This window comes from Engystomops pustulosus, chromosome 11 (assembly GCF_040894005.1).
Source record: "Engystomops pustulosus chromosome 11, aEngPut4.maternal, whole genome shotgun sequence".
Taxonomy (NCBI): domain Eukaryota; kingdom Metazoa; phylum Chordata; class Amphibia; order Anura; family Leptodactylidae; genus Engystomops; species Engystomops pustulosus.
This window is the reverse complement of record NC_092421.1, coordinates 87,509,928-87,536,405: the sequence shown is the minus strand read 5'-3', so window position 1 is coordinate 87,536,405 and position 26,478 is coordinate 87,509,928. Positions and strand designations below refer to the sequence as shown.

Below are 26,478 nucleotides of genomic sequence, written 5' to 3'. Positions count from 1 at the left end.
GGCCTCCTGTCCTCCATCCTTCTCCAGTGTCCTCCATCCTCCTGCTGTATCCTCCTGTCCTCCATCCTTCTCCAGTGTCCTCCATCCTCCTCCTGTGGCCTCCTGTCCTCCATCCTTCTCCAGTGTCCTCCATCCTCCTCCTGTATCCTCCTGTCCTCCATCCTTCTCCAGTATCCTCCTCCTGTGGCCTCCTTTCCTCCATCCTTCTCCAGTATCCTCCATCCTCCTCCTGTCCTCCATCCTCCTCCTGTATCCTCCTATCCTCCATCTGTATCCAGTATCCTCCATCCTCCTCCTGTCCTCCATCCTTCTCCAGTATCCTCCATCCTCCTCCCGTATCCTCCTGTCCTCCATCCTTCTCCAGTATCCTCCATCCTCCTCCTGTCCTCCATTCTCCTCCTGTATCCGCCTGTCCTCCATCCTCCTCCTGTATCCGCCTGTCCTCCATCCTCCTCCTGTATCCTCCTCCTGTCCTCTATCCTCATCCTGTATCCTCCTGTCCTCCATCCTCCTCCTGTCCTCCATCCTCCTCCTGTCCTCCATCCTCCTCCTGTTCTCCATCCTCCTCCTGTCCTCTATCCTCCTCCTGTCTTCTATCCTCCTCCTGTCCTCCATCCTCCTCCTGTCCTCCATCCTCCTCCTGTCCTCTATCCTCCTCCTGTCTTCTATCCTCCTCCTGTATCCTCCTGTTCTCTATCCTCCTCCTGTCCTCCATCCTCCTCCTCCTGTAGCCCACTGTCCTCTAGCCTCCACCTGCCCTCCATACTCCTCCTGTAGTGTCCTTTCCTCCCTCCTCCTCCTGTAGCCTACTGTCCTCCATCCTCCTCCTGTGCCCCCCTGTCCTCCATCCTCCTCCTGTGGCCTCTTGTCCTCCAGCCTCCTCCTGTCCTCCATCCTCCTTCTGTAGCTCCTGTCCTCCATCCTCCTCCTGTCCTCCATCCTCCTCCTGTGGCCTCTTGTCCTCCAGCCTCCTCCTGTCCTCCATCCTCCTTCTGTAGCTCCTGTCCTCCATCCTCCTCCTGTGGCCTTCAGCTTCCTCTTGTAGCTCCTGCACCTCCTGTATCTCCCTGTTCTCCATCCTCCTTCTGTAGCTCATGTCCTCCATCCTCCTTCTGTAGCTCATGTCCTCCATCCTCCTTCTGTAGCTCATGTCCACCATCCTCCTTCTGTAGCTCATGTCCACCATCCTCCTCCTGTGACCTCCATCCTCCTCCTGTGACCTCCATCCTCCTCCTGTGGCCTCCATCCTCCTCCTGTGGCCTCCATCCTCCTCCTGCAGCTCCTGTCCTCCAGCCTCTTCCGGTGTCCTCCAGCAGCCTCCTCCGGTGTCCCCCAGCAGCCTTCACCTGTCCCCCCATTAGCCTCCTCCTGTCCCCCAGCAGCCTCCTCCTGTCCCCAGCAGCCTCCTCCTGTCCCCCAGCAGCCTTCACTGTCCCCCAGCAGCCTCCTCCTGTCCCCCAGCAGCCTTCACTGTCCCCCAGTAGCCTCCTCCTGTCCCCCAGCAGCCTCCTCCTGTCCCCCAGTAGCCTCCTCCTGTCCCCAAATAGCCTCCTCCTGTCCCCCAGCAGCCTCCTCCTGTCCCCCAGTAGCCTCCTCCTGTCCCCCAGCAGCCTTCAAAAGTGCCCTGCAGCCTTCACCTGTCCCCCAGTAGCCTCCTCCTGTCCCCCAGCAGCCTCCTCCTGTCCCCCAGTAGCCTCCTCCTGTCCCCCAGCAGCCTTCACTGTCCCCCAGTAGCCTCCTCCTGTCCCCCAGTAGCCTTCACTGTCCCCCAGTAGCCTCCTCCTGTCCCCCAGTAGCCTCCTCCTGTCCCCCAGTAGCCTCCTCCTGTCCCCCAGCAGCCTTCACTGTCCCCCAGTAGCCTCCTCCTGTCCCCCAGTAGCCTCCTCCTGTCCCCCAGTAGCCTTCACTGTCCACCAGTAGCCTCCTCCTGTCCCCCAGAAGCCTCCTCCTGTCCCCCAGAAGCCTCCTCCTGTCCCCCAATAGCCTCCTCCTGTCCACCAGTAGCCTCCTCCTGTCCCCCAGTAGCCTCCTCCTGTTCCCCAGCAGCCTTCACTGTCCCCCAGTAGCCTCCTCCTGTCCCCCAGTAGCCTCCTACTGTCCCCCAGTAGCCTCCTGCTGTCCCCCAGTAGCCTCCTCCTGTCCCCCAGTAGCCTCCTCCTGTCCCCCAGTAGCCTTCACTGTCCCCCAGTAGCCTCCTCCTGTCCCCCAGTAGCCTCCTCCTGTCCCCCAATAGCCTCCTCCTGTCCCCCAGTAGCCTCCTCCTGTCCCCCAGTAGCCTCCTCCTGTCCCCCAGTAGCCTTCACTGTCCCCCAGTAGCCTCCTCCTGTCCCCCAGTAGCCTCCTCCTGTCCCTCAGTAGCCTCCTCCTGTCCCCCAGTAGCCTCCTCCTGTCCCCCAGTAGCCTCCTCCTGTCCCCCAGTAGCCTTCACTGTCCCCCAGTAGCCTCCTCCTGTCCCCCAGTAGCCTCCTCCTGTCCCCCAGTAGCCTCCTCCTGTCCCCCAGTAGCCTCCTCCTGTCCCCCAATAGCCTCCTCCTGTCCCCCAGTAGCCTCCTCCTGTCCCCCAGTAGCCTCCTCCTGTCCCCCAGTAGCCTTCACTGTCCCCCAGTAGCCTCCTCCTGTCCCCCAGTAGCCTCCTCCTGTCCCTCAGTAGCCTCCTCCTGTCCCCCAGTAGCCTCCTCCTGTCCCCCAGAAGCCTCCTCCTGTCCCCCAATAGCCTCCTCCTGTCCACCAGTAGCCTCCTCCTGTCCCCCAGTAGCCTCCTCCTGTCCCCCAGTAGCCTCCTCCTGTTCCCCAGCAGCCTTCACTGTCCCCCAGTAGCCTCCTCCTGTCCCCCAGTAGCCTCCTACTGTCCCCCAGTAGCCTCCTGCTGTCCCCCAGTAGCCTCCTCCTGTCCCCCAGTAGCCTCCTCCTGTCCCCCAGTAGCCTTCACTGTCCCCCAGTAGCCTCCTCCTGTCCCCCAGTAGCCTCCTCCTGTCCCCCAATAGCCTCCTCCTGTCCCCCAGTAGCCTCCTCCTGTCCCCCAGTAGCCTCCTCCTGTCCCCCAGTAGCCTTCACTGTCCCCCAGTAGCCTCCTCCTGTCCCCCAGTAGCCTCCTCCTGTCCCTCAGTAGCCTCCTCCTGTCCCCCAGTAGCCTCCTCCTGTCCCCCAGTAGCCTCCTCCTGTCCCCCAGTAGCCTTCACTGTCCCCCAGTAGCCTCCTCCTGTCCCCCAGTAGCCTCCTCCTGTCCCCCAATAGCCTCCTCCTGTCCCCCAGTAGCCTCCTCCTGTCCCCCAGTAGCCTCCTCCTGTCCCCCAGTAGCCTCCTCCTGTCCCCCAGTAGCCTCCTCCTGTACCCCAATAGCCTCCTCCTGTCCCCCAGTAGCCTCCTCCTGTCCCCCAGTAGCCTCCTCCTGTCCCCCAGTAGCCTCCTCCCGTCCCCCAGCAGCCTTCAACAGTGCCCTGCAGCCTCCTCCTGTCCCCCAATAGCCTCCTCCTGTCCCCCAGCAGCCTCCTCCTGTCCACCAGCAGCCTTCACTGTCCCCCAGTAGCCTCCTCCTGTCCCCCAGCAGCCTTCACTGTCCCCCAGTAGCCTCCTCCTGTCCCCCAGTAGCCTCCTCCTGTCCCCCAATAGCCTCCTCCTGTCCCCCAGTAGCCTCCTCCTGTCCCCCAGTAGCCTTCACTGTCCCCCAGTAGCCTCCTCCTGTCCCCCAGTAGCCTTCTCCTGTCCCCCAGTAGCCTCCTCCTGTCCCCCAATAGCCTCCTCCTGTCCCCCAGTAGCCTCCTCCTGTCCCCCAGTAGCCTTCACTGTCCCCCAGTAGCCTCCTTCTGTTCCCCAGTAGCCTCCTCCTGTCCCCCAGTAGCCTCCTCCTGTCCCCCAGCAGCCTTCAACAGTGCCCTGCAGCCTTCACCTGTGTCCTCCAGCTCTCCCTGTCCTGTATCCTCCTCCTGGCCCCCTCTTCCTGTGGCCCCCTGTCCCCTCAGGTTCTTACCTCTCCTGGTTCCAGTCATTAAGTCTTCTCCCGGGCTCCGACTTGACTTGCGGAGGGGGCGGGGCCAGCCGGGGGCGGAGCTATCGTCTCACATGACTTCATCATGTGAGGAGGTAGCAGGGGCTGGTCCCGCCTCCTCCTGGCTCCGATGCTTCCGCTGCTCTGCAGCTCTTATCTACGGGGCCAGGAGGAGGCGGGGAGAGGGGGGGAAGCCGTGACATTCTCCCAACCGCCCGTGACGCGTGTACAGAGCCAAAAAAACGGGACTGTCACGTCAAAAACGGGACGGTTGGGAGGTATGTAGTGGAGTGCTGAGATGCAGTTGGAGGGAGCCACAGGATGTAGAGCGCCAGCCTGGATGCAGAGGGCATGCTTCAGCTTGTCCTGGGTTGCTTCAGGGATCACCCTTAATGGTAGGATGAAACCCCTTTCCTCACTATACTAGCTATTAGTTTCACTCTTTAGGCAGGGGCTAGGCTCTTCCTGCTCTGGTCTGGTATGCTAGCTGTACAGAGTCTGTACTGGAGTAACTCCAGTCTGCTTCTGCAGACTCCTAGGTCTGACTGCTCTCCACTAGTGTCCTGCAGACCCTCTGGTCTGACTGGAACTGAGCTCTAGAACATTCCTGGCCAGGGGTTTTGTTACTCCCACTGGTCAGGTGGTGGCTACTCCTCCAGTTACATCTCAGCTCACAGAAACAGAGTGAAACACATGTGATTGGATGACACATCTTACATCACACAAAACACTTAACTCCTGCCTTACCAGGCAGGATCTACCACTGCAATGTTCCCCTGTGTCCTATAAGGACTATGTAGTGTGATGTAGTGACATGCTGTGGGGCTGACTAGACCCTACACAGGCTGCAAGCTACATGGTGGGACGTATTCGCAACCACTCCTCTGCCTTGCATCGGCGAGGGTGTTGCATATGTGTGTGTATGTATGTATGTATGTGGGTATATGTATGAGTATGTATGTATGTGTATGTGTGTATATGTATGTGTGTGTATGTGTGTATATTTATGTATGTGTGTGTATGTGTGTATATTTATGTATGTGTGTGTATGTGTGTATATTTATGTATGTATGTGTATGTGTGTATATTTATGTATGTGTGTGTATGTGTGTATATTTATGTATGTGTGTGTATTTGTGTGTGTATATTTATGTATGTGTGTATGTATGTGTATGTGTGTATATGTATGTGTATGTGTGTATATGTATGTATGTGTATGTGTGTATATGTGTGTATGTATGTGTATGTGTGTATATGTATGTGTGTATGTATGTGTATGTGTGTATATGTATGTGTATATATGAATGTGTGTATGTATGTGTATGTGTGTATATGAATGTGTGTATGTATGTGTATGTGTGTATATGTATGTGTGTGTGTGTATGTGTGTGTATGTATGTGTATGTGTGTATATGTATGTGTGTATGTATGTGTATGTGTTTATATGAATGTGTGTATGTATGTGTATGTGTGTATATGTATGTGTGTATGTATGTGTGTTTATGTATGTGTGTATGTATGTGTATGTGTTTATATGAATGTGTGTATGTGTGTATGTATGTGTATGTGTGTATATGTATGTGTGTATATGTATGTGTGTATGTATGTGTATGTGTGTATGTATGTGTGTATGTATGTGTATGTGTGTATATGTATGTATGTGTGTATGTGTGTATGTATGTGTGTATGTATGTGTGTATGTATGTGTATGTGTGTATATGTATGTGTGTATGTATGTGTATGTGTGTATATGTATGTGTGTATGTATGTGTATGTGTGTATGTATGTGTGTATGTATGTGTATGTGTGTATATGTATGTGTGTTTGTGTGTGTGTATGTATGTCCACTAAAGGAATCTGTACCATCACATTTACAATCACCAAATTTTGCACAGCCGCGCTCTGTGACTCAGGGAATGTCATAGACAGTATTTTGAGATGAAATTTTCACCCTTCACTTTCCAAAATCCACTTATTACCCACCATATACAGGAGCCATTGTCTGTTTCTGCTGCTGTGGCAGTTGGAAGCTGAGCCGTGATAGGTTGCTGTTCTGCCACAGATCATTAATATGAGCTCTGAGCTGTGATTGGCTACTACAGGCAATGAGGTACTATAGTGACAGATACGGATAGACAGAGATAGAGAGACAAACAGAAAGAGACAGTCAGATACAGACAGAGAAACAGACAGAGTCACACAGAGAGAAGCAGATAAACAAAAAGACAGAAAGCGACATAGAGAGAGACAGAGATAAAGAGAAAGAATAATACAGAGATTGATAGAAAGAGACAGACAGAATGAGAGAGAGGCCGGGGCTACAGCTCGTTATATTATTAAATCTCTTTCACCTCTGATGTTGACAGAGTAGAAGTACAAAAAGGGAACCTGTCAGGGTAATTTGGGACCCACCTCTGGTGCTCCTGGCACTTGGGTGGTGCTTGGGTGAAGCTGGGGAACTAGACCTTATTTTTACTGTGCATGCACTGTAGGTATGGCGCATGCGCACGTAATCTGGGGACATGCCCCGGTTTCACCAGGTGCAACTAGCAGAGGACCAGGTAAGTATGAGTGAGCTCCAGACAGTGTTATCTAGAAAAAATGATGGACACCAAACCACCAGTCCTTGCTTATGACTAGAACTTATTTTTACTGCGCATGCGCGGTAGGTCAGCCACATGCTCACATAATCTGAGGGACATGCTCCGGTGTCACTATATGCCTAGCAAAGGTCCGAGTAAGTATAAGTGCAGCCCCCGATAGTCATATCTAAGGAAACGTTGGCCACTAAACCACCAGTCCTTGTTCATACCTAGACCTTGACCCACCACCAGATTCCCCCCGTCCGGATATCTATAATGCACTCACTATAAATAAGTCTGATATTTAAATGATTTCAGGACTTCGGAATAGAACATTTGCCATGTATGATGAGACTTTTCCGCGTGTAGACTCGGTGGCGTGTTCATGACCTCTTTATGAAGTCGCGTCTGGTCCGACTGGTGTGATCTCCTCCATATTTCATGACCGCTGCTTTATAGTGCGAAGGGTCTGGACTTTGATCTAAAAAGAGAGACTCTCCTTTACAGTAGAAGAGCGCGTCTTCAAGTGTCTTCTTAAGATGCCGGAGCAGTGTGGATGTGACCGATCTTGACTGAATATACATGTGAGAGCCGTTCAGAGATGTAAAGGTATCATCTTTTAGTGAAGTTACCTTTCATCCTTTTCTTACGGTCTCTAGTTTTTTGAATATATTTTTTATGTTCTAACTATTTGTGGATCCCCAAGGCTTTCTGCCGTACGCGGCCAAGGTCTCAGTTCAGGACTCTACATCTTCATCTATTTGTGTAGAGATCTTGTATCTAAATTACAGAACAGTTGGCCCTCTATGTGCTCTCTTTGCGATGCACCATATGGCCAGTGAAAGGTGCCCTGTCCTACTGCTTGGATGTTGACTTAGCAGAAATTTTGCTTAGTAGACAAATGTAGGACAGTGGAAGAGAACGCACATTGGGGCACATTTACTAAGGATCCGAATCGCGTTTTTCCGCCGGGTTTTCCGAAATTTTTGCGGCGAATTCCCCCTGGGTTTTTGGCACACACGATCGGATTGTGTTGCATCGGTGCTGGCTTGCATGCGACAAAAAAAGGGGCCGTGGCCATTGGAAAACCCGACAGATTCGGAAAAATCGTGCTATTTAAAAAAAAAAAATGTGTTGCTTGACACGAACTTACATGCACCAGGAATAGGTTGGTGAACTCCGGCGGACCTTGGCGCAACAGCGACACCTGGTGGACATCGGGCGCACAACCTTAGTGAATCCCTGGGAAGACCCGAATCCTCGTTGGAGAGGACGGGGTAAGTAAATGAGCCCCATTGTCCCATTACTGGAATGACTACTCCAAGGTGTTCACATTAGTTCCCACGCTTAAAACTCTGAACAAGGATCTAGTATTAGCTGCTACAAGGTCACCAGTGTTCTATCTCTGGTAATGGTCCTGGTTTTCTATGGCAACATCCAACAGTCAACCTTTTCTAAGGCAACATCCTAGGGGAGATACTGTAGGATAAATGTTACCTCTTTATGATATGTTGGAGCCATTCCCCTCCATGCCGGGTGGTGAGTGTCACTAATAAATAAGAAAATTCAGTTTCAAATTCTGTTTAATTACGGAAAAAGTAAGATTTAGTTACTGTCCAGGCTTCTGCGATGCCATAAATGTCTGATGGATAAAGGTTCCACCTCGGAACTCCACCCTTAGCACAGAATAATTTACAGCAATTCCCAACACCGTCCCATGGATGCTTATAGGGTAGTCATCTTTTCAACAGGTTGGACAAGGTCTGGAGATATATTTGGGGTCTTAGAGTTGGGTTATGTCCAGTTGACATGACATAAATGTCTAAGATTGGAATACTGAGAAAATATGCAAATAAGTTTTCCAGGATGGGATAAGGAAAACCACGCCTCTTGTAAGGCAGCTCCCTTAACATCAAGCATGACCTTCAGGAAGCCTAATGACATGATGCAAAACCAAACCAGTCTATCTATTCCAGAGGAAGCAGACAGCGCTGTTTTGACCTGATTGGGTCTCATCAGAACAGTGTAGGGAACTGGTTTGGCTTAGTGAGAGGCTTTTGACTAGGGTCAGGAACTAAGAGTTCTCCATATGGAGACCGCCTTAAGATCAGAATACTCCTTTAACTTGGCAAAGCAATGTCTTTGATGATTTTGGATTTAAAGTCAAGTCAAGAAGGTGATTTTGCCGATTTTTTTTCCATGAGATTCAAAATGGCCACATTGACCATCCAACCCGCTGCTCACGTCTAGTAATGAATTTTCAGTTCAGGGATTTTCACAACCCAAAAAAAACATTACTAGTTTCTCGCTTTCTTTTATTATTTCCTTTCTTGTCTCTGATCCGAACTTTGTTCATTTTGCATTTGCAATTTTTTCTGTAAAATAAAAAGTTTCATCAAACCTCTCCCCGCGCTCACCATTCTCTGATCCCCGGAGCGCAGCTCTTTTTTTGCCAAGGGTAACCATTCCCATCTGGCTGCCGTCTCTCGGAATTAACTGGATGAGCTGTCATGAGGAGCTGAGGGGGCGACAGCCTAATATTACAGGCCAAGGGCTCGCACCACACGGGGGGGGGGGGGTATTACAGGCCAAGGGCTCGCACCACACAGGGGGGGGTGGTATTACAGGCCAAGGGCTCCCACCACCCGGGGGGGGGGGTGGTATTACAGGCCAAGGGCTCGCACCACCCGGGGGGGGAGGTGGTATTACAGGCCAAGGGCTCGCACCACACAGGGGGGGGTGGTATTACAGGCCAAGGGCTCCTACTACACAGGGGGGGGGGGGGGACACGCCGTCCTGCCAAAGCTCTTGGCCAGCTCCAACCTTCCACACCCACCGCAATCAGACACCCCTGGGTTGTGTTCCTGAACCTTATTGATTGCTTCTTTGCGTTAAACTAATGGAAATGTAAACTTCTAGATACGTGGTGACAGGACAAATATGTAGACAGTGATAACAATATAAAATAATGCTGCACAGACTAATCCCAGCTGGACTTTGGAATTCTCCTCCAGATTCATCATCAGCATCAGGCATGTGATGTCTAAGCTTTAAATCCAATATGGGAAATGCATGATCCGACTTCAATCCCAACGTCCATCAATCACAGACTAAACAAAAGAAAGTTGTGGAACATTTATATATCTATATGTATATAGCAAGAACATTCCAGAAGACCACCTCTTGGAGAAGACCACCAGATACTATTATAGGGGAGATTCATTATGTCTTCTCCTTCAGTGTTAAAACACATGAATCTCCAACTCCCCAATAGCTTTTGTGTCTCTCCGACCCATACGCCACTTGTCAAGGCAGAGAGCGGGGTGGGCAAAGGGAGGGCGGAGTTTAATATTCAAATTGTGTCACATGTTCAGGAAGAAGATGGTGAACTCCGGCGGACCTGAGTGGGGAAGCGACAGATGCAGGATATCGGGTGCACGATCTTAGCGAATCGCGGCACAATCCATGATCGTCGGACAATGCACTTCGGGTGTACTCCGTCGGCCGGGTAAGTATATGTGTTACGTGTGTAGATTGCCCATTCCATAAACTCTTACACTATTCATTACAACACAAACCTCTCAGATGCTATGACCTCATCTGATGATGACATCTGAGTGGTTAAAGGTCTGTAACTCAAGAGAGACGCCATGGCCTAGGGAATTTCTCACCGGACATATAAGAAGGGGGGACACATAAGAAGGGAGGACATTTAAGGAGGGAGGACATATAGGAAGGGGGGACATATAAGAAGGGAGGACATATAAGAAGGGAGGACATATAAGAAGGGGGGACATATAAGAAGGGAAGACATATAAGAAGGGAGGATATATAAGAAGGGAGGACATATAAAAAGGGGGGGCATATAGGAAGGGGGGGCATATAATAAGGGAAGACACATAAGAAGGGAGTGACACATAAGAAGGGGGGGCATATAAGAAGGGAGGACATATAAAAAGGGAGGACATATAAAAAGGGGGGCATATAGGAAGGGGGGGGCATATAATAAGGGAAGACACATAAGAAGGGGGGGCATATAAGAAGGGAGGACATATAAGGAGGGAGGACATATAAGAAGGGAGGACATATAAAAAGGGGGGGCATATAATAAGGGAAGATACATAAGAAGGGAGGACATAGAAGAAGGGAGGACATATAAGAAGGGAGGGACACATAAGAAGGGGGGACATAGAAGAAGGGAGGGACACATAAGAAGGGGGGACATAGAAGAAGGGGACGACATATAAGAAGGGAGGGACACATAAGAAGGGGGGACATAGAAGAAGGGAGGACATATAAGAAGGGGGGACATATAAGAAGGGAGGAAATATAAGAAGGGAGAACATATAGGAAGGGGGGACACATAAGAAGGGGGGACACATAAGAAGGGGGGACATATAAGAAGGGAGGACACATAAGAAGGGGGACATATAAGAAGGGAGGACACATAAGAAGGGGGACATATAAGAAGGGGGGGCACATAAGAAGGGAGGACATATAAGAACGGGGGAAACATAAGAAAGGGGACCTATAAGAAGGGGGGACACATAAGAAGGGGGTGCATATACGAAGGGAGGACACATAAGAAGGGGGGACATATATGAAGGGGGGGACACATAAGAAGGGAGGACACATAAGAAGGGGGGACATATAAGAAGGGGGGACACATAAGAAGGGGGACATATAAGAAGTGGAGACATATAAGAAGGGAGGACATATAAGAAGGGAGGACATATAAGAAGGGGGGACATATAAGAAGGGGAGACACATAAGAAGAGAGAACATATATGAAGGGGGGACATATAAGAAGGGAGGACATATATATAAGGGGGGACATATAAGAAGGGAGGACACATAAGAAGGGGGACATATAAGAAGGGGAGACATAAGAAGGGAGGACATATAAGAAGGGAGAAAATATAAGAAGGGGGGACACATAAGAAGGGAGGACATATATGAAGGGGGGACATATAAGAAGGGGGGACATATAAGAAGGGAGGACATATAAGAAGGGGAGACACATAAGAAGGGAGGACATATATAAAAAGGGGACATATAAGAAGGGGGGACATATAAGAAGGGAGGACATATATGATGGGGGGACATATATGAAGGGAGGACACATAAGAAGGGGGACATATAAGAAGGGGGGGCACATAAGAAGGGAGGACATATAAGAACGGGGGAAACATAAGAAAGGGGACCTATAAGAAGGGGGGACACATAAGAAGGGGGTGCATATACGAAGGGAGGACACATAAGAAGGGGGGACATATATGAAGGGGGGACACATAAGAAGGGAGGACACATAAGAAGGGGGGACATATAAGAAGGGGGGACACATAAGAAGGGGGACATATAAGAAGTGGAGACATATAAGAAGGGAGGACATATAAGAAGGGAGGACATATAAGAAGGGGGGACATATAAGAAGGGGAGACACATAAGAAGAGAGAACATATATGAAGGGGGGACATATAAGAAGGGAGGACATATATATAAGGGGGGACATATAAGAAGGGAGGACACATAAGAAGGGGGACATATAAGAAGGGGAGACATAAGAAGGGATGACATATAAGAAGGGAGAAAATATAAGAAGGGGGGACACATAAGAAGGGAGGACATATATGAAGGGGGGACATATAAGAAGGGGGGACATATAAGAAGGGAGGACATATAAGAAGGGGAGACACATAAGAAGGGAGGACATATATAAAAAGGGGACATATAAGAAGGGGGGACATATAAGAAGGGAGGACATATATGATGGGGGGACATATATGAAGGGGGGACATATAAGAAGGGAGGACATATAAGAAGAGGGGAAATATAAGAAGGGAGGACACATAAGAAGAGAGGACATATAAAGAGGGAGGTTATATAAGAAGGGAGGGACACATAAAAGGGGGGACATAGAAGAAGGGAGGACATATAAGAAGGGGGGACACATAAGAAGGGAGGAAATATAAGAAGGGAGGACATATAAGAAGGGTGGACACATAAGAAGGGGGGACATATATAAAGGGGGGACACATAAGAAAGGAGGACACATAAGAAAGGGGACATATAAGAAGGGGGACATATAAGAAGGGGAGGCATATAAGAAGGGAGGACATATAAGAAGGGGGGGCACATAAGAAGGGAGGAAATATAAGAAGGGAGGACATATAAGAAGGGTGGACACATAAGAAGGGGGGACATATATAAAGGGGGGACACATAAGAAAGGAGGACACATAAGAAAGGGGACATATAAGAAGGGGGACATATAAGAAGGGGAGGCATATAAGAAGGGAGGACATATAAGAAGGGGGGGCACATAAGAAGGGAGGAAATATAAGAAGGGAGGACATATAAGAAGTGTGGACACATAAGAAGGGGGGACACATAAGAAGGGGGGACAAATAAGAAGGGGGGACATATAAGAAGGGAGGACACATTAGAAGTGTGGACATATAAGAAGGGAGGACGCATAAGAAGGGGGACACATAAGAAGGGGGACATATAAGAAGGGAGGACACATAAGAAGGGAGGACACATGAGAAGGGAGGACATATAAGAAGGGAGGACGCATAAGAAGGGGGACACATAAGAAGGGGGACATATAAGAAGGTGGGACATATAAGAAGGGAAGACATATAAGAAGGGAGGATAAATAAGAAGGGAGGACATATATGAAGGGGGGACACATAAGAAGGGAGGACACATGAGAAGTGTGGACATATAAGAAGGGAGGACGCATAAGAAGGGGGACACATAAGAAGGGGGACATATAAGAAGGGAGGACACATAAGAAGGGAGGACACATGAGAAGGGAGGACATATAAGAAGGGAGGACGCATAAGAAGGGGGACACATAAGAAGGGGGACATATAAGAAGGTGGGACATATAAGAAGGGAAGACATATAAGAAGGGAGGATAAATAAGAAGGGAGGACATATAAGAAGGGGGGACATATAAGAAGGGGGGACACATAAGAAGGGAGGACATATTAGAAGGGAGGACATATATGAAGGGGGGACATATATGAAGGGGGGACATATAAGAAGGGGGGACACATAAGAAGGGGTGACATACATGAAGGGGGGAAATATAAGAAGGGAGGACACATAAGAAGGGGTGACATACATGAAGGGGGGAAATATAAGAAGGGAGGACATTTATGAAGGGGGGACATATAAGAAGGGAGGACATATATGAAGGGGGGACATAGAAAAAGGGGGGACACATAAGATGGGGGGACATATAAGAAGGGGGGACATATAAGAAGGGAGGACATATAAGAAGGGAGGACATATATGAAGGGGGACATATATTAAGGGGGGACATATAAGAAGGGAAAACATATATGAAGGAGGACATATTTGAAAGGGGGATGTATAAGAAGGGAGGACATATATGAAGGGGGGACCCATAAGAAGGGGGGAGACATAAGAAGGGAGGACATATAAGAAGGGAGGACATATAAGAAGGGGGGACATATAAGAAGGGGGGACACATAAGAAGGGAGGACATATAAGAAGGGAGGACACATAAGAAGGAAGGACACATAAGAAGGGAGGACATAAATGAAGGGGGGACATATATGAAGGGGGGGCATATATGAAGGGGGGACATATAAGAAGGGAGGACATATATGAAGGGGGGACATAGAAGAAGGGGGGACACATAAGATGGGGGGACATATAAGAAGGGAGGACATATAAGGAGGGAGGACATATAAGAAGGGAGGACACATAAGAAGGGGGGACATATAAGAAGGGGGAACGTATAAGAAGGGAGGACACATAAGAAGGGGGGACATATAAGAAGGGGGGACATATAAGAAGGGAGGAGATATACGAAGGGGGACATATATGAAGGGGGGACATATATGAAGGGGGGACATATATGAAGGGGGGACATATAAGAAGGGAGGACATATATGAAGGGGGGACATATAAGAGAGGGGGACATATAAGAAGGGAGGACATATATGAAGGGGGACATATATGAAGGGGGGGCATATATGAAGGGGGGACATATATGAAGGGGGGACATATAAGAAGGGAGGACATATATGAAGGGGGACATATATGAAGGGGGGACATATAAGAAGGGAGGACATATATGAAGGGGGGACATATAAGAAGGGGGGACACATAAGAAGGGGGGACATATAAGAAGGGGGGACATATAAGAAGGGAGGACATTTAAGAAGGGGTGACACATAAGAAGGGAGGACATATTAGAAGGGAGGACATATATGAAGGGGGGACATATGTGAAGGGGGGACATATAAGCAGGGGGGACACATAAGAAGGGGGGACATATAAGAAGGGAGGACATATATGAAGGGGGGACATATATGAAGGGGTGACATATATGAAGGGGGGACATATAAGAAGGGAGGACATATATGAAGGGGGGCATATAAGAAGGGAGGACATATATGAAGGGGGGACATAGAAGAAGGGGGGACACATAAAATGGGGGGACATATAAGAAGGGGGGACATATAAGAAGGGAGGACATATAAGAAGGGGGGACATATATGAAGGGGGGACATATATGAAGGGGGGACACATAAGATGGGGGGACATATAAGAAGGGAGGACATATAAGAAGGGGGGACGCATAAGAAGGGAGGACATATATGAAGGGGGGGCATATATGAATGGGGGACATATATGAAGGGGGGACACATAAGAAGGGGGGGACATATAAGAAGGGAGGACATATAAGAAGGGGGGACGCATAAGAAGGGAGGACATATATGAAGGGGGGGCATATAAGAAGGGAGGACACATAAGAAGTGGGGACATATATGAAGGGGGGCATATGTGAAGGAGTGACATATAAGAAAAGGGGACGCATAAGAAGGGAGGACATATATGAAGGAGGGGCATATAAGATGGGGGGACATATAAGAAGGGAGGACATATAAGAAGGGAGGACACATAAGAAGTGGAGACATATATGAAGGGGGGCATATGTGAAGGAGTGACATATAAGAAGGGGGGACGCATAAGAAGGGAGGACATATAAGAAGGGAGGACACATAAGAAGTGGGGACATATATGAAGGGGGGCATATGTGAAGGAGTGACATATAAGAACGGGGGACATATAAGAAGGGAGGACATATATGAAAGGGGGACATATAAGAAGGGAGGACATATATGAAGGGGGGACATAGAAGAAGGGGGGACACATAAGAAGGGGGGACATATAAGAAGGGAGGACATATATGAAGGGGGGACATATTTGAAGGGGTGACATATATGAAGGGGGACATATATGAAGGGGGGACATATAAGAAGGGAGGACATATATGAAGGAAGACATATATGAAGGGGGGACATATAAGAAGGGAGGACATATATGAAGGGGGGACCCATAAGAAGGGGGGACACATAAGAAGGGAGGACATATAAGAAGGGAGGACATATAAGAAGGGGGGACATATAAGAAGGGGGACATATAAGAAGGGAGGACATATAAGAAGGGAGGACACATAAGAAGGGAGGACACATAAGAAGGGAGGACATAAATGAAGGGGGGACATATATGAAGGGGGGGCATATATGAAGGGGGGACATATAAGAAAGGAGGACATATATGAAGGGGGGACATATAAGAAGGGAGGACATATATGAAGGGGGGACATAGAAGAAGGGGGGACACATAAGATGGGGGACATATAAGAAGGGAGGACATATAAGGAGGGAGGACATATAAGAAGGGAGGACACATAAGAAGGGGGGGCATATAAGAAGGGGGAACGTATAAGAAGGGAGGACACATAAGAAGGGGGGACATTTAAGAAGGGGGGACATATAAGAAGGGAGGAGATATACGAAGGGGGGCATATATGAAGGGGGGACATATATGAAGGGGGGACATATATGAAGGGGGGACATATAAGAAGGGAGGACATATATGAAGGGGGGACATATAAGAAGGGGGGACATATAAGAAGGGAGGACATATATGAAGGGGGACATATATGAAGGGGGGACATATATGAAGGGGGGACATATAAGAAGGGAGGACATATATGAAGGGGGACATATATGAAGGGGTGACATATAAGAAGGGAGGACATATATGAAGGGGGGACATATAAGAAGGGGGGACACATAAGAAGGGGGACATATAAGAAGGGGGGACATATAAGTAGGGAGGACATATAAGAAGGGGTGACACATAAGAAGGGAGGACATATTAGAAGGGTGGACATATATGAAGGGGGGACATATGTGAAGGGGGGACATATAAGCAGGGGGGACACATAAGAAGGGGGGACATATATGAAGGGGGGACATATATGAAGGGGTGACATATATGAAGGGGGGACATGTAAGAAGGGAGGACATATATGAAGGGGGGCATATAAGAAGGGAGGACATATATGAAGGGGGGACATAGAAGAAGGGGGGACACATAAAATGTGGGGACATATAAGAAGGGGGGACATATAAGAAGGGAGGACATATATGAAGGGGGGACATATATGAAGGGGGGACACATAAGATGGGGGGACATATAAGAAGGGAGGACATATAAGAAGGGGGGACGCATAAGAAGGGAGGACATATATGAAGGGGGGGCATATAAGAAGGGGGGACGCATAAGAAGGGAGGACATATAAGAAGGGGGGACATATAAGAAGGGAGGACATATAAGAAGGGGGGACATATAAGAAGGGAGGACATATATGAAGGGGGGACATATATGAAGGGGGGCATATATGAAGGGGGGACATATAAGAAGGGAGGACATATATGAAGGGGGGACATATAAGAAGGGAGGACATATAAGAAGGGAGAACATATATGTGAGGGGGGACATAGAAGAAGGGGGGACACATAAGATGGGGGGACATATAAGAAGGGAGGACATATATGAAGGAGGACATATATGAAGGGGGGACATATAAGAAGGGAGGACATATATGAAGGGGGGACCCATAAGAAGGGAGGACATATAAGAAGGGAGGACACATAAGAAGGGAGGACACATAAGAAGGGAGGACATATATGAAGGGGGAGCATATATGAAGGGGGGACATATATGAAGGGGGGACATATAAGAAGGGGGGACACATAAGAAGGTAGGACATATAAGATGGGAGGACATATAAGAAGGGAGGACACATAAGAAGGGGGGACATATATGAAGGGGGGGCATATATGAAGGGAGGACATATAAGAAGGGAGGACATATAAGAAGGGGGGACATATAAGAAGGGAGGACATATAAGAAGGGAGCACATATAAGAAGGGGGAGCATATATGAAGGGGGGGCATATAAGAAGGGAGGACATATAAGAAGGGAGGACACATAACAGGGGGGACATATAAGAAGGGGGGACATATAAGAAGGGAGGACATATAAGAAGGGAGGACATATAAGAAGGGGGGGCATATATGAAGGGGGGCATATATGAAGGGGGGACACATAAGAAAGGGGGACATATAAGAAGGGAGGACACATAACAGGGGGGACATATAAGAAGGGAGGACACATAACAGGGGGGACATATAAGAAGGGAGGACATATATGAAGGGGGAGCATATATGAAGGGGGGACATATATGAAGGGGGGACATATAAGAAGGGGGGACACATAAGAAGGTAGGACATATAAGATGGGAGGACATATAAGAAGGGAGGACACATAAGAAGGGGGGACATATATGAAGGGGGGGCATATATGAAGGGAGGACATATAAGAAGGGAGGACATATAAGAAGGGGGGACATATAAGAAGGGAGGACATATAAGAAGGGAGCACATATAAGAAGGGGGAGCATATATGAAGGGGGGGCATATAAGAAGGGAGGACATATAAGAAGGGAGGACACATAACAGGGGGGACATATAAGAAGGGGGGACATATAAGAAGGGAGGACATATAAGAAGGGAGGACATATAAGAAGGGGGGGCATATATGAAGGGGGGCATATATGAAGGGGGGACACATAAGAAAGGGGGACATATAAGAAGGGAGGACACATAACAGGGGGGACATATAAGAAGGGAGGACACATAACAGGGGGGACATATAAGAAGGGAGGACATATAAGAAGGGAGGACACATAACAGGGGGGACATATAAGAAGGGAGGACACATAACAGGGGGGACATATAAGAAGGGGGGACATATAAGAAGGGAGGACACATAACAGGGAGGACATATAAGAAGGGAGGACACATAACAGGGGGGACATATAAGAAGGGGGGACACATAACAGGGGGGACATATAAGAAGGGGGGACATATAAGAAGGGAGGACACATAACAGGGGGGACATATAAGAAGGGAGGACACATAACAGGGGGGACATATAAGAAGGGGGGACATATAAGAAGGGAGGACACATAACAGGAGGGACATATAAGAAGGGGGGACATATAAGAAGGGGGAACAGGTTCTCTTAAATCTCCTTTCCTCCATTTTTAATAAAATTTACTAGATTGTATTATTTTCGGGTAAATTCTAGAGAATGTGGATATAACGCGCCCGGTCACATGTAATTAGCCGGAGCAGCGCTCTATTAATGTGTCTATTTCACGGATTACTAAATAGATTGTCAGATAAATAACACATAATTAGCGCATTGTGTCGGGTTTATGTCATTCGCTCCGGTCTTATCATAATGCGCCTGAAAGTGATTCATTATGGAGCCGAGTCGCATTATCTCACAGCCCAATCCTGGGGGGAACGGGCTGCACCTGCTTCATGCAATATGGCGCTCAGCTCCGCGTCCCTCCTGGCTGCCGGCAGCGCCATCTGTCCTCACACCTGCAGAGCCGCGTCCCCTCATTATCCTCCGGCGCCGTCACATAGTGTCACCTATAGGACCGGCAGAATTCTAACACAGACCAGGACACAACACAAGCACTAGGGCTCCATTATTCCTATTACTAGACTATGAGGTCAGACTTAACCCCTTTACAGCAGTTTTTCGGGTATTTTTTTGCATTTCCATTTTTCACTCCCTCCAAAAATCTGTAAAGTTTTAAGTTTCCATTGAGAGAACTGTGCAGGGTTTTTTTTTTCTAGATTCTTTGCAGATGTTGACCTGGATGGGACTTGAACCCAGGTCCTCAGGACTGCAAGGCAGAAGTGCTAACCACTGAGCTGCTCATGGTTTCCGCCTAGGCTTGGTTTTCACATCTTCCCCTGTGCTCCCCAAATGACGCGTCTCTTTTCTTTCTTTAGGACGGAAGAATCACAGGGAAACTGTATTTATAGAGGTTTCATTGTGATTTAATACATGTAAAAATTAAAACCTTCTGTGCAAAAAAAAAAAATACAAAATTCCTTTGTTTCGCCGACTTCTGACGCTAATAACTTTTTCATACTCTGGAGCACGGAGCTGTGGGAAGAGTCATTTTTTTGCAGGATGAGCTGACGCTTTCTTTCCTGTACAACCTTTTAATCACTTATAATAAAATTTATGTTGCTAAAGAGAATAAGTGGCATTTTGGACATTTGGGGGCTATTTTCTGTTATTCTGGGAATAATAGTTATATTTTGATAGATCAGACATTTTGGGTCACAGTGAGATTGAACATGTTTACGATTTTTTTTACGGTTTGTTTTTATATCAGATTTAGGGAAAGGGGGGATATGAACTTTTAGGTTTTTTTCTTTTTTTTTTTTTTCACTATTATTAAAGACCCCTATGGTATGGGGATTTTACACATCATCTGTTACAATGTGCCACTCACATATTGGGGCACATTTACTTACCCGGCCCATTCGCGATCCAGCGGCGCGTTCTCTGCACAGGATTCGGGTCCGGCTGGGATTTAAGATGGTAGTTCCTCCGCCGTCCACCAGGTGGCGCTGCAGCGCCGAAAATAATCTTAACGCCCCGGAATGCACCATCCCATAGAAGGTGAGGGTGAGCGCTCCCCAAGCGACACATTTTCGGTTTTTCCGAATACGTCGGGTTTTCGTTCGGCCACGCCCCCCCGATTTCTGTCGCGCGCATGCCGGCCCCGATGCGCCACAATCCGATCGCGTGCGCCAAAAACCCGGGGCAATTCATGTACAAGCGGCGCAAATCGGAAATATTCGGGTAACACGTCGGGAAAACGTGAATCGGGCCCTTTGTAAATGACCCCCATTGTCACAGATAAATTACACACCCTTAGGTCTTATACAGACCCACCGTTGTCATGGCTTTGCTGCCCGATGATGGGAGAGTAGTGCTGAGAGAGAAGAGCGAGGAGGAACTGTGTAACAGCCTGTGAAGCTACGAGCAATGCCGCCAGAGCACTACTGGCTTATTAGCATTTTTGTAAAAACTATTTTAGAAGATACCAGTGTCACAGTGCCTGGATCTATGAGTAATGTCCCTGGCTTTATATAGAGCAGGAGGAGGTGAACAGATTGTACATAGTGTCCTATCTGCAGGCAGCATGTTATAGAGCAGGAGGAGGTGAACAGATTGTACATAGTGTCCTATCTACAGGCAGGATGTTATAGAGCAGGAGGAGCTGAGCAGATTGTACATAGTGTCCTATCTGCAGACAGCATGTTATAGAGCAGGAAGAGCTGAGCAGATTGTACATAGTGCCCTATATGCAGGCAGCATGTTATAGAGCAGGAGGAGCTGAGCAGATTGTACATAGTGTCCTATCTGCAGACAGCATGTTATAGAGCAGGAGGAGCTGAGCAGATTGTCCATAGTATCCTATCTGCAGGCAGCATGTTATAGAGCAGGAGGAGCAGAGCAGATTGTACATAGTGTCCTATCTGCAGGCAGCATGTTATAGAGCAGGAGGAGCTGAGATGATTGTACACAGTGTCCTATCTGCAGGCATCATGTTATAGAGCAGTAGGAGCAGAGTAGATTGTACATAGTGTCCTATCTGCAGGCAGCATGTTATAGAGCAGGAGGAGGTGAACAGATTGTACATAGTGTCCTATCTGCAGGAAGAATGTTATAGAGCAGGAGGAGGTGAACAGATTGCACATAGTGTCCTATCTGCAGGAAGAATGTTATAGAGCAGGAGGAGCTGAGCAGATTGTACATAGTGTCCTATCTGCAGGCAGCATGTTATAGAGCAGGAGGAGCTGAGCAGATTGTACATAGTGTCCTATCTGCAGGCAGCATGTTATAGAGCAGGAGGAGCTGAGCAGATTGTACATAGTGTCCTATCTGCAGGCAGCATGTTATAGAGCAGGAAGAGCTGAGCAGATTGTACATAGTGTCCTATCTGCAGGCAGCATGTTATAGAGCAGGAGTAGCTGAGCAGCTTGTACATAGTGTCCTATCTCCAGGCAGCATGTTATAGAGCAGAAGGTGCCGAGCAGATTGTACATAGTGTCCTATCTGCAGGCAGCATGTTATAGAGCAGAAGAAACTAAACATAAACATTGTACAGTGTCCTAACTGTAGTCAGCACGTTATAGAGCAGGAGAAGCTGAGCAGATAATTGAGTCCTATCTGCAGGCAGCATGTTATAGAGCAGGAGTAGCTGACCATATTATACATAGTGTCCTATCTGCAGGCAGCATGTTATAGAGCAGGAGGGGCTGAGCAGATTGTACATAGTGTCCTGTCTGCAGGCAGCATGTTATAGAGCAGGAGGAGCTGAGCAGATTGTACATAGTGTCCTATCTGTAGGCAGCATGTTGTAGAGCAGGAGGAGCTGAGCAGATTGTACATTGTGTCCTATCTGCAGGCAGCATGTTATAGAGCAGGAGGAGCTGAGCAGATTGTACATAGTGTCCTATCTGTAGGCAGCATGTTGTAGAGCAGGAGGAGCTGAGCAGATTGTACATTGTGTCCTATCTGTAGGCAGCATGTTGTAGAGCAGGAGGAGCTGAGCAGATTGTACATTGTGTCCTATCTGTAGGCAGCATGTTATAGAGCAGGAGGAGCTGAGCAGATTGTACATTGTGTCCTATCTGCAGGCAGCATGTTATAGCGATCTCTGTGATCACTTTTTGATTGGAATTCCCTTCAATAGAAAACTTTCCTCCTGTGAGTCCCTGCTGAGGGGCGACTAGTGAACTATTTGGTGCTTGTACTTTCTCTGCTTTTCTCCTGCTGCTGCCAGCAACCATTTGTCTCTGTCCACTATTATTTCATCAGACAAACACCACCCAGCTTTACCTGGGTGCAAAACCTGAGCAGAGGGTGTGCTGGGGGTATATAGCCTGCGCCTGATTACTGCCACGTGATGCAGAGCTGCAGTCATGCTGTGTGTGTTATATGTCATTATATTTCTTATGGTTCGGTTACTTGTGTAGATTGTAAGCTCCTCTTTATTTTATACGGGAGACACCAGTGTCTATTGTGATACTTTATACATTATTTATGTGAGAAATGTATCTTATGTGTGATGTTTGTTATGAAAGTTGCAACCCGAAGATGTATCCCTTTAAGACTCTGGGAGTCTGGGAGTAGTTGGGGATTTAATGACACCTGTGTGTATATAGAGGGGCTCTAGTGCAGAGGGTCCGGGCTGACCACAGGGGAGCTGCTTGACCCCTGAATTATCAGCAGTTTAGTTTTTGTTACATTTAGTTTTGTTTGTTTATTTATTTATTTTTTGCTCAAATAAACACAAAGGGGCAGATTTACATACCCGGTCCGTTCGCGATCCAGCGGCGCGTTCTCTGCGGTGGATTCGGGTCCGGCCGGGATTCATCAAGGTAGTTCCTCCGACGTCCACCAGGTGGCGCTGCTGCGCTGAAAAGCATCTGAACGCTCTGGAGTTCACCGGGCCGGACCAAGTGAAGGTAAGCGCTCCCCAAGCGACACTTTTATTGTTTTAAATGCGGTGGTTTTTCCAAATCCGTTGGGTTTTTGCTCGGCCACGCCACCCGATTTCCGTCGCGTGCATGCCAGTGCCGATGTGCCACAATCCGATCGGGTGCGCCAAAATACCGGGGCAATTCAGGGGAAATCGGCGCAAATCGGAAATATTCGGGTAACACATAGGGAAAACGCGAATCGGGCCCTTAGTAAATGACCCCCACAGTCTTTTCTTTCACCAGAAGTGAGTGAAGACCTTCATTAATGGGCAGAACCTTCCCAACAACAGATTGTAACGGATCAGCATTGTGCATAACACAAATCCCTTTAACGTCTTCTGCTGCTATTTAGGCAACAATGTGAATATGACCCAAGGGAGGCGTCTCTCATGGAGCTGCTAATGCCTGTAGTGTGACATTTGTGATTATACATCATGTGGATCCTGCCAGAGATGTGACAACCGTGTAGATGAATAATTAAGCTTCGTAGCCGGCTGTGAACATATGGCGTTTAGGATGCGGAGAGTTGGCCCTAAGCTTATTCTGTGCTATTTACTATGAAGCCTGGGAGAGGAATCTATTAGGGCGCGTTCACACGTTGCGTTTTGCCTTTGTTTTCATTGCATTTGAAACGCATTACAACAGCTGAGGAGAGGTGGTTTGCCCAATTACATTACTGTTTACATTTGTTAACGCAATGTAAACGCATGTGTTAACACATTGTTATCATGTGGGTTAACATTGCGTTTATGATGCGTTTTGTAAACGGAAACGTTAACAGTAATGTAATTAGGCAAATCCCCTCTCCTCCGCTGTTGTAAAGCATTTCAGATGCAATGAAAACACGGGACAAAATGCAACGTGTGAACGCGCCCAGAGGGCTGTTTTTAGTCAGTTAAAAAATGCACACGGTTTCTTTTTTTTTAACACATCAGTTTTTGTCTGTTTTTAATTAAGATAATTGGGAAACCAGATAAAACCGGATGTGTTTCCAAAAAACCGCATGCTTTTTTTAACAGACTGAAAACGCATGACTAAAAATGGACTGAAAATGGGTTCAAAATGCCACGTGTGCCGCCACCCTTAGGCCGGCGCCACACAGGGCGCTTTGTCTGCGCTTGCAAACGCAAACGCAGACAAAGTCGCGCCCACGGGGGCGGGCCTCGGCCCGATCGCATCGGCGTTTCTATGGAAACGCCTGCGATCGGGAACGAGCCGCCGGTGTTTTGCGTAGACACACATGGCGTCTTTAGGCCGTTTTTGGGCCGTTTTTAGTCAGTGCGTTTTCAGATCGTTGAAAACGCATGCGTTTTTGACAGGTTTGAGCAATTATCTTAATTCAAACTGGTCAAAAACGCATGCGTTTTTTAACGATCTGAAAACGCACTAACTAAAAACGGCCTAAAAACGCCATGTGTGTCTTCACCCTTAGTCCATCCATGTTGTCTGTCTCTAGTGGGGCGAGGCTGGACTGTCATGTACCTGTTCCTATTATGTCCTATGATACGACGCGGCAGGGAGAAAGCCCAGAGCTGCCATGACCTGCACAGAGATAGCGCTGGTGGTGGTGTGGGGGGAGGGGATGGACGCCTCCTGCAGCTACAGGGGAGTGCTGTACTGCTACTGTACAGACCACAAGCCAAAACACACAGGAGACGAGTGTCACAAGCTCTTCTATACTGTTTTGCAAGGCTTTATGGGAGTTGTATTCTGCAGCGCTGATAACACAGGGAGAGGTAAATCACTACAGTTTTTTTTTCTAGAAATGATCTGATATGTGCGAGGAAATGGGGGAGTGATTCAAAACAAAAATTGGAAAACCTTAAAAGCCCTGGAATACCACAGCTGCCGTATGCCATGAACAGCGCCACCACGGACCATTGGTTATGTCTGGTACTGCACTCTGATATTGAAGTGAATATGCATTGGCTGTGCATGTGCTACACACATCTTGCAGACCAGTGAAGACGGGAGCCACAATGCTGGGATCCCTGACTTTCCCTTTCACTACTGACATTTTTTTTTTAATTAACCCTATCACTCGCAGAAATGTGAATGTCATATACGGTAATACTTCCTCTGGTGGATGGATAATCCCCTACATCTGTGTAACACCATGCAATCGCTGTGTGTGTTCTATAATTATCTAATGTGTAAGTTATGACATTACAATATTCCATGTCAATAAGAGGTGGAAATAACCTGTCACCTGTGACCTCTGAACTACCCCCCCCCCCCCCCCCCCCCCCGCATTATAGCATCAACCACTGGGACGGGAGGGACATAAAAAAGGAACATTTAGTGTACACAGTACAGGGATAATACACACAGTGATGTCACAGTACAGGGATAATACACACAGTGATGTCACAGTACAGGGATAATACACACAGTGATGTCACAGTACAGGGATAATACACACAGTGATGTCACAGTACAGGGATAATACACACAGTGATGTCACAGTACAGGGATAATACACACAGTGATGTCACAGTACAGGGATAATACACACAGTGATGTCACAGTACAGGGATAATACACTCAGCGATGTCAAAGTACAGGGATAATACACACAGTGATGTCACAGTACAGAGATAATACACACAGCGATGTCACAGTACAGGGATAATACACACAGTGATGTCACAGTACAGGGATAATACACACAGTAATGTCACAGTACAGAGATAATACACACAGCGATGTCACAGTACAAGGATAATACACACAGTGATGTCACAGTACAGGGATAATACACACAGTGATGTCACAGTACAGGGATAATACACACAGTGATGTCACAGTACAGGGATAGTACACACAGTGATGTCACAGTACAGGGATAATACACACAGTGATGTCACAGTACAGGGATAATACACACAGTGATGTCACAGTACAGGGATAATACACACAGTGATGTCACAGTACAGAGATAATACACACAGTGATGTCACAGTACAGGGATAATACACACAGTGATGTCACAGTACAGGGATAATACACACAGCGATGTCACAGTACAGGGATAATACACACAGTGATGTCACAGTACAGGATAATACACACAGTGATGTCACAGTACAGGGATAATACACACAGCGATGTCACAGTACAGGGATAATACACACAGCGATGTCACA

General features: G+C 47.9%; 1 protein-coding gene and 1 long non-coding RNA gene across 4 annotated transcripts in view; one reads left to right on the top strand and one right to left on the bottom strand.

The window, feature by feature from the left end:
- LOC140106483 (uncharacterized) overlaps nucleotides 1-6,016 on the bottom strand; it is a 30,764-nt gene extending 24,748 nt beyond the window's left edge. The window contains exon 1 of the long non-coding RNA XR_011850791.1: nucleotides 5,969-6,016. This is a non-coding gene — a long non-coding RNA (uncharacterized lncRNA). The remainder of the gene's footprint in view (nucleotides 1-5,968) is intronic.
- Nucleotides 1-26,478, top strand: part of GOLGA7B (golgin A7 family member B) — a 303,843-nt gene that overhangs the window by 218,938 nt on the left and 58,427 nt on the right. The window lies entirely within an intron of this gene.